Raw genomic sequence first — 8,409 nt, 5'->3', positions numbered from 1 at the left:
TCTCAGATGATGACTGGGTAGAAGCTCTCAGGAATATAAACCACAGTTCAGTGAATGCCAGACACAACCTTGTACAGTTTAAGGTGATACACAGGTTACATTACTCAATAGTAAAACTGCATAAAATATTCCCGGACACCTCACCACTGTGTGAGAGGTGCAAGCAGGATGAGGGGACGTTGACCCACTTATTCTGGACATGTCCTAAATTACATGCTTACTGGGCTCTCATTTTTGATTACTTATCTAAAGCCTTTGATAGAGTTCTAGCCCCAGACCCATTGATCGCTCTGTTTGGTACAGTTGATGGGAATAACCAGGAGGGGAAGGATGTCTCTCTTTGTACTCTATTAGCCAAAAGGCTCATATTGCAATTTTGGAAATTGGAGACTGTACCTACCTTTTGAAATGTGGTTACGGGATTTAGGGAATGTAATACATATGGAAAAGATTCGATACAATACCTCCAATAGAAGTCCAATGTTTTACAAAATATGGCAGCCGATACTGGATAAATGGTCTAGTCCCGCTTCATAACTGGGTTGACGATGTGCTGCTACTCTGTACTGTACTCCACTCAATATTTATTTTTGGCTTAACTACACTGCTTGTAATGACTATATGCTGTCTTCTTATACATGTACCACCTAATAGGATTTTGTTTTATGTTGTGTATGTGTGAGTTAAGTCTTGTTTTGTCCTCTAAATTGGCCATCCCATTCAACAGTACAATGAATGTCGTTGTTTGTATTGCTGTCTTTTTTATTTGATTTTTTATTGGAAAATAATAAACATATTATATAAAAAAAAAAAGATTCTAGCAGCCATGTTTAGCACTAACTGAAGTTTATTTAGTGCTTTACCTGGGTAGCCGGAAAGTAGAGCATTGCAGTAGTCTAACAAAAGCATGGATACATTTTTCTGTGTCATTTTTGGACAGAAAGTTTCTGATTTTTGCAATGTTATGTAGATGGAAAAAAGCTGTACTTGAAACAGTCTTGATATGTTCATCAAAAGAGAGATCAGGGTCCAGAGTAACGCCGAGGTCCTTCACAGTTTTATTTGAGACGACTGTACAACCATCAAGATTAATTGTCAGATTCAACAGAAGATCTCTTTGTTTCTTGGGACCTAGAACAAGCACCTCTGTTTTGTCCGAGTTTAAAAGCAGAACATTTGCCGCCATCCACTTCCTTATGTCTGAAACACAAACTTCCAGAGAGGGCAATTTTGTGGCTTCACCATGTTTCATCGAAATGTCATCCGCATAGCAGTGAAAGTTAAGATTATGTTTCCGAGTGACATCACCAAGAGGTAAAATATATAGTGTAAACAATAGTGGTCCTTATACGGAGCCTTGAGGAACACCGAAATTTACAGTTGATTTGTCAGAGGACAAACTGATATATTTCCAACAGATAAGATCTTGGCCAAAAGAACATCTAGCCACTCGAGAGCACCCTTACCTGTCCATCTATAAATTACGTCTCCGTAATCTAGCATGGGTAGGATGGTCATCTGAATCAGGGTTAGCTTGGCAGCTGGGGTAAGAGGAGTGTTTACAATAGAGGAAACTAAGTCAAGATTTAACCTTAGCCTGCAACTTTGATATGTGCTGAGAGAATGACAGTGTACCGTCTAGCCATTCTCCCAAGTACTTGTATGAGATGACTACCTCAAGCTAGGTAGTAATCACACCTGTGGGGAGAGGGGCATTCTTCTTACCAAACCACATGACCTTTGTTTTGGAAATGTTCAGAACAAGTTTAAAGGCAGAGAAACTTGTTGGACATTAGAACGCTTTGTTGTAGAGCGTTTAACACAAAATCCAGGGTGGGGCCAGCTGACTATAAGACTGTATCATCTGCATATAAATGGATGAGAGAGCTTCCTAATGCCTGAGCTATGTTGTTGATGTAATTTGAGAAGAGCGTGGGGCCCAGGAACGAGCCTTGCGGTACTCCCTTGGTGACAGGCAGTGGCTGAGACAGCAGATGTTCTGATTTTATCCACTGCACTCTTCGAGTGAGGCCAAAGACACCAATACTCCTTAGCCGGCCCACAAGAATGGAATGCTCTACTGTACCAAAAAATTTGATATGATGAAAATATGACATTGCTTAGAATCAAGGCCAATGGTAACATCATTTAGGACCTTTAACCTCCATGGGACCGATGTCCCTATACCGGGATGATTGAGCTAACGTGTGCTAATGTGAATAGCATGATGTTGTAAGTAACAGCAAACTTTCCAGGAAATAGACATGCCTTATATGGGCAGAAAGCTTACATTCTTGTTAATCTAGCTGCACTGTACAATTTACAGCAGCAATTACAGTAAAAAAATACCATGCTATTGTTTGAGAAGAGTGCACAACAACAAACATTTTGCACGGCAACTGGTTTGATACATTCAGGTAAATAATGTACTTACATTCAGTAATCTTGCTCTTATTTGTCATCCTGAGGCTCCAAGAGATAAAATGTAGCATAGTTTTGTTTGATAAACATCCATTTTTATATTCAAACGTAGGAAGTGGGTTCTACAGTTTGAACCCCTACTGTCTCTGGCTCCACACCCACCATCCATCCCGGCCATCTAGATGTGTGCAAGTTAGTGCATAAGCTAATAATCAATCATGTATGATATCCCTGGGAGTGTGTAAATTTAAATTCTGGTATTACCATATAATTTTTGTATGTTCTCTATAGTTATGTACTTGAAAATGTATCAATTGACCAATTCGGGACATTTGGGCAGACTTGATACAAAATATTGTCCAATATTGCAATATAACACATTCGATCTGGTAAATCAGAAACTTTTCAGGCACTGCTGCCATCTGTTGGCCAAAATCTAAATTGTGCCTAAATTGCAATATCATATTATGGCCTTTCTAATGTGCTATATTCTCCACATTTCCACAAACTTCAAAGTGTTTGCTTTCAAATGGGAACATAGAATATTAATATCCTTGCTTCAGGTCCTGAGCTACAGGCAGTTAGATTTGGGCATGTCATTTTAGGCAAAAAAAGGGTCAGATCCTTAATTAAGGTTGCAATGACACATCCATAACCTGAGCGGAAACCAGATTGCATACCAGAGAGAATACTATAGACATTGAGAAAGCCAGTCAGTTGATTATTGACAAGTTTTTCCAACACTTTGATAAACAGGGCAAAATAGAAATAGGCTTATAACAGTTAGCTTGATCTCCCCTTTTAAATAAAGGACGCACCATGGCTGCCTTCCAAGCAATGGGAACCTTCCCAGAGAGGGAGGTTCCATCTAACCATCTGACCCAGATGGGGGTCAAGTTTAAGGACCTCCTTCAGCACCTCAGACTCAGTGATCGCCCGCAGAGAGAAACTTTGTAGTGGGGCAGGAGGAAAAAGAGGGAGGAACATCGGGGCTAGTCGCAATAGAAGGGGTGGGAGATGAGGAAATGTTGGACGGGCAAGGAGGCATGGCTGAGTCAAATAGGAATCCTGACTTAATTAAGTGGTGATTAAAGAGCTCCGCCATGTGCTCCTTGTCAGTAACAACCATATCATCAACATTAAGGGACATGGGCTGCTTGGAGGAGGAATGTTTATTATCCAGGTCTTTAACCATTTTCCAGAGCTTCTTTGGGTTAGACTGACATAGAAAGAACTGCTCCTTAAAGTAACTAACTTTGGCCTTCCGGATAGCCTGAGTGGACTTATTTTTCATTTGCCTGAACGAGAGCCAGTCAGCCTGAGTATGCGTGTGCTTAGCCTTTTGCCAAATGGAATTATTGAGGTGGAGTAACTCTGCTAGATCACGGTCGAACCAGGGGCTGAACCTGTTTCTAATTCTAATTTTCTTTATGGGGGCGTGTTTGTTAACAATACCACTGAAAATATCAAAAAAGAAGGTCCAAGCGTCTTCGATAGAGGGGATCAAGCTGATTCTATACCAATTAACAGAGTTTAGGTCCTGAAGGAAGGCTTGCTCATTGAAGTTTTTTAGCAAGCGTCTATGCGAAATCAGGACAGGTCGTTTCCCTGAGCAGCCATTAGGAACACAGGCTGAAAAATAGTGATCACTAAGGTCATTACAGAAAACACCAGACTGATACCTATCAGGATAACATGTGAGGATAACATGAAGGAGAGTAGCCTTTTATGGGTGTTTGGAGTCATACCTTGTCGGATTGGTATGCAGCCGAAAACGCGTCAACTTTGTTTCCATTGATCATGCCATACAAATAAAGGCATTCTAATTAATTATATGAAGAGTGCCTTGGTCCTCCTTTTTTTAATGACCAATTTACCCCTTTTACCAAAGAGCACCTTCCGTCTACCAAAATCTACTATTGTGTACCTTAGCAGTGCTTCTCTTCCTTCTTTTTTCTACAAATCTACACACAATACCCCATAATGACAAAGCAAAACATTTTTTTTTTCATTTTTGCAACGGTGTGTGCCTTTCTATATCATGTCAAATCAATTGAATTTACGACAGGTGGACTCCAATCAAGTTGTAGAAACATCTCAAGAATGATCAATGGAAACAGGATGCACCAGAGCTCAATTTCGAGTCTCGTAGGCAAAGGGTCTGAATACTTATGTAAATAAGGAATGCCAGTTTTTAAAATTTTTAATACATGAGCAAAAAGTTTTACATACCTGTTTTCGCTTGTCATTATGGGGTATTGTGTGTAGATTGACGAGGGAGAATTTAAAAAAAATCCATATTAGAATGTGTGTAACGCAACAAATTGTGGAAAAGGGGAAGGGGTCTGAATACTTCCTGAATGCACTGTGTATATTTTTTATATACTCGTCTTAAACGACAAACCAGGGAGAAACTGTGTAGAAATGATAATTAACTTATATTTCTTTACAATTTCATTTCAGTTTTTCTTCAATCACAGTATTTTCAATATAGAACTATTAGTAGCACTATTTTGGTTGATTTTGTGGTCTCAAGACAGTAAGTTTATTAAAATGTTTTGTGACAAATATGGGCAAAATATAATTATCGACAATGAAAGAGGTGATAATGTTGTTCCCTTGTCATATAAGTGCAACATTCACCATCAATATAGCATTAAAAATAGTTTTCCATATTGTATTTTGCTGATTTATTTTTCACAATGTGAATATTGGATTGCAACTGAGTCAACCTGGTTCAATTTGCGTCGAGGAAAACCCAGTTGAAAACCACTGCTTTACAGTGGTTAGGTCCGGTGCATGTTTTAGTTTCCCCCCTAGCACTACACAGCTGATTCAATTAACCAACTCATCATCAATATTTGATTATTTGATTTATCTTTATAACATCTTGTGTGATGGCTGAACGACGACATGAATAACATACAACTGGTGGGTCATACACTGTATCGGCAGGATAGAACAGCAGCCTCTGGTAAGACAAGGGGTGGCGGTCTATATATATATTTGTAAACAACAGCTGGTGCATGATATCTAAGGAAGTCTTGAGGTTTTGCTCACCTGAGGTAGAGTATCTCACGGTAAGCTATAGACCACACTATCTACCTATAGAGTTTTCATCTGTATTTTTCGTAGCTGTCTACATACCACCACAGACTGATGCTGGCACTAACACCGCACTCAATGAGCTGTATACCACCATAAGCAAACAGGAAAACATTAATCTAGAGGCGGCACTCCTAGTGGCCGGGGACTGTAATGCTGGGAAACTTAAATCCGTTTTACCAAATTTATACCAGCGTGTTAAATGTGCAACCAGAAAAAAACTCTAGACCACCTTTACTCCACACACAGAGACACATACAAAGCTCTCCCTCACCCTCCATTTGGCAAATTTGACCATAATACTATCCTCCTGATTCCTGCTGACAAGCACAAATTAAAGCAGGAAGCACCTGTGACTCGGTCAATAAAAAAAAGGGGTCAGATGAAGAAGATGCTAAGCTACAGGACTGTTTTGCTAGCACAGACTGGAATATGTTCCAGGATTCTTCCGATGGCATTGAGTACACCACATCAGTCACTGGCTTCATCAATAAGTGCATTGATGACGTCGTCCCCACAGTGACTGTACATACATACTCCAACCAGAAGCCATGGATTACAGGCAACATCCTCACTGAGCTAAAGGGTAGAGCTTCCGCTTTCAAGGAGCAGGACTCTAAACCGGAAGCTTATAAGAAATTCCTCTATGCCCTCCGACGAACCATCAAATAGGCAAAGCGTCAATACAGGACTAAGATCGAATCGTATTACACCGGCTCCGATGCTCGTCGAATGTGGCAGAGCTTGCAAACTATTACAGACTACAAAGGGAAGCACAGCCGAGAGCTGCCCAGTGACACGAGCCTACCAGACGAGTGAAATTACTTCTATGCTCGCTTCGAGTCAAGTAACACTGAAGCATGAATGAGAGCATCAGCTGTTCTGGACGACTGTGTGATCACGCTCTCCGCAGCCAATGTAAGATCTTTAAACAGGTCAACATTCACAAGGCCTCAGGGCCAGACGGATTACCAGGACGTGTACTGCGAGCATCCGCTGAACAACTGGCAAGTGTCTTCACTGACATTTTCAATCTCTTCCTTTCTGAGTCTTTAATACGAACATGTTTCAAGCAGACCACCATAGTCCCTGTACCCAAGAACACTAAGATAACATGACTCCCGACCAGTAGCACTCACATCTGTAGCCATGAAGTGCTTTGAAAGGCTGGTCATGGCTCACAACAACACCATTATCCCAGAAACCCTAGACCCACTCCAATTTGCATACAACCCAAACAGATCCACAGATGATGCAATCTCTATTGCACTCCACACGGCCCTTTCCCACTTGGACAAAAGGAACACCTATGTGAGAATGCTATTCATTGACTACAGCTCAGCGTTCAACACCATAGTGCCCTCAAAGCTCATCACTAAGCTAAGGACCCTGGGACTAAACACCTCCCTCTGCAACTGGATCTTGGACTTCATAATGAGCAGCCCCCAGGTGGTAAAGGTAGGTAGCAACACATCTGCCACGCTGATCCTCAACATGGGGGCCCCTCAGGGGTGCATGCTCAGTCCCTTGCTATACTCCCTGTTCACTCATGACTGCACGGCCAGGCACGACTCCAAAACCATCATTAAGTTTGCTGATGACACAACAGTGGTAGACCTGATCACCGACAATGACAAGACAGCCTATAGGGAGGAGGTCAGAGACCTGGCCATGTGGTGCCAGGACAACAACCTCTTCCTCAAACGTGATCAAGACAAAGGAGATGATTGTGGACTACAGGAAAAGGAGGACCGAGCACGCCCCCATTCTCATCGACAGGGCTGTAGTGTAGAAGGTTGAGAGTTTCAAGTACCTTGTCCACATCACCAACAAACTAACATGGTCCAAGCACACCAAGACAGTCGTGAAGAGGGCACGACAAAACCTATTCCCCCTCAGGAGACTGAAAAGATTTAGCATGGGCCCTCAGATCCTCAAAAGGTTCAACAGCCGCACCATCGAGAGGTATGGCAACTGCTCGGCCTCCGACCGCAAGGCACTACAGAGGGTAGTGCGTACGGCCCAGTACATCACTGGGGCCAAGCTTCCTTCCATCCAGGACCTCTATACCAGGCGGTGTCAGAGGAAGGCCCTAAAAATTCCAGACTCCAGTCACCCCAGTCGTAGACTGTTCTCTCTGCTACCGCATGGCAAGCGGTACCGGAGCGCCAAGTCTAGGTCCAAGAGGCTTCTCAACAGCTTCTACCCTCAAGCCATAAGACTCATGAACATCTAATCAAATGGCTACACAGACTATTTGCATTGCCCCCCACCCTTTTACGCTGCTGTTACTCTCTGTTACAGTCTATGCAAGTCACATTAATAACTCTACCTACATGTACATATTACCTCAATTACCTCGACTAGTACCGGTACCCCCTGTATATAGCCTCGCTATTGTTATTTTACTGCTGCTCTTTAATTATTTGTTACTTTTATTTCTGTCTTTTTTCTTAGGTATTGGTTAAGGGCTTGTAAGCATTTCACTGTAATTTCACTGTTGTATTCGGCGCAGGTGACAAATGTATATATATTTTTTGTTGATCTAAATGTTGTTAGCCAATCACAGACTGTGCTGTTACCAGTAGCCTACATCAGACAACTAGTAAGAGTTGTCTCCATAGCTTTCAGTCAAAGAGAAAAGTTAATGGGCTTTCCCAGAGGGTCCTTGCTTTTCGGGATCCTTGGGATGTCCCTACCTCAATTAAGTATAAATGTAAAATGGTTAAGTTTAGTGTTATAGTTTAGGGTTTAGGGTAGAGACTTCCCAATGAATCCAGATAGCAGTGACCGTTCATAGAGTGAGAGACGGGCACGGTATTTGAGAGCTCGGCGGCGACCCCGACATTCATTCGTTATTTTAGTTTTTTAAACGGCAGACGG

This window comes from Oncorhynchus mykiss, chromosome 10 (genome assembly GCF_013265735.2).
Source record: "Oncorhynchus mykiss isolate Arlee chromosome 10, USDA_OmykA_1.1, whole genome shotgun sequence".
Lineage (NCBI taxonomy): Eukaryota > Metazoa > Chordata > Actinopteri > Salmoniformes > Salmonidae > Oncorhynchus > Oncorhynchus mykiss.
The sequence above is the reverse complement of the archived record's forward strand: the minus strand, read 5'-3'. Positions refer to the sequence as shown.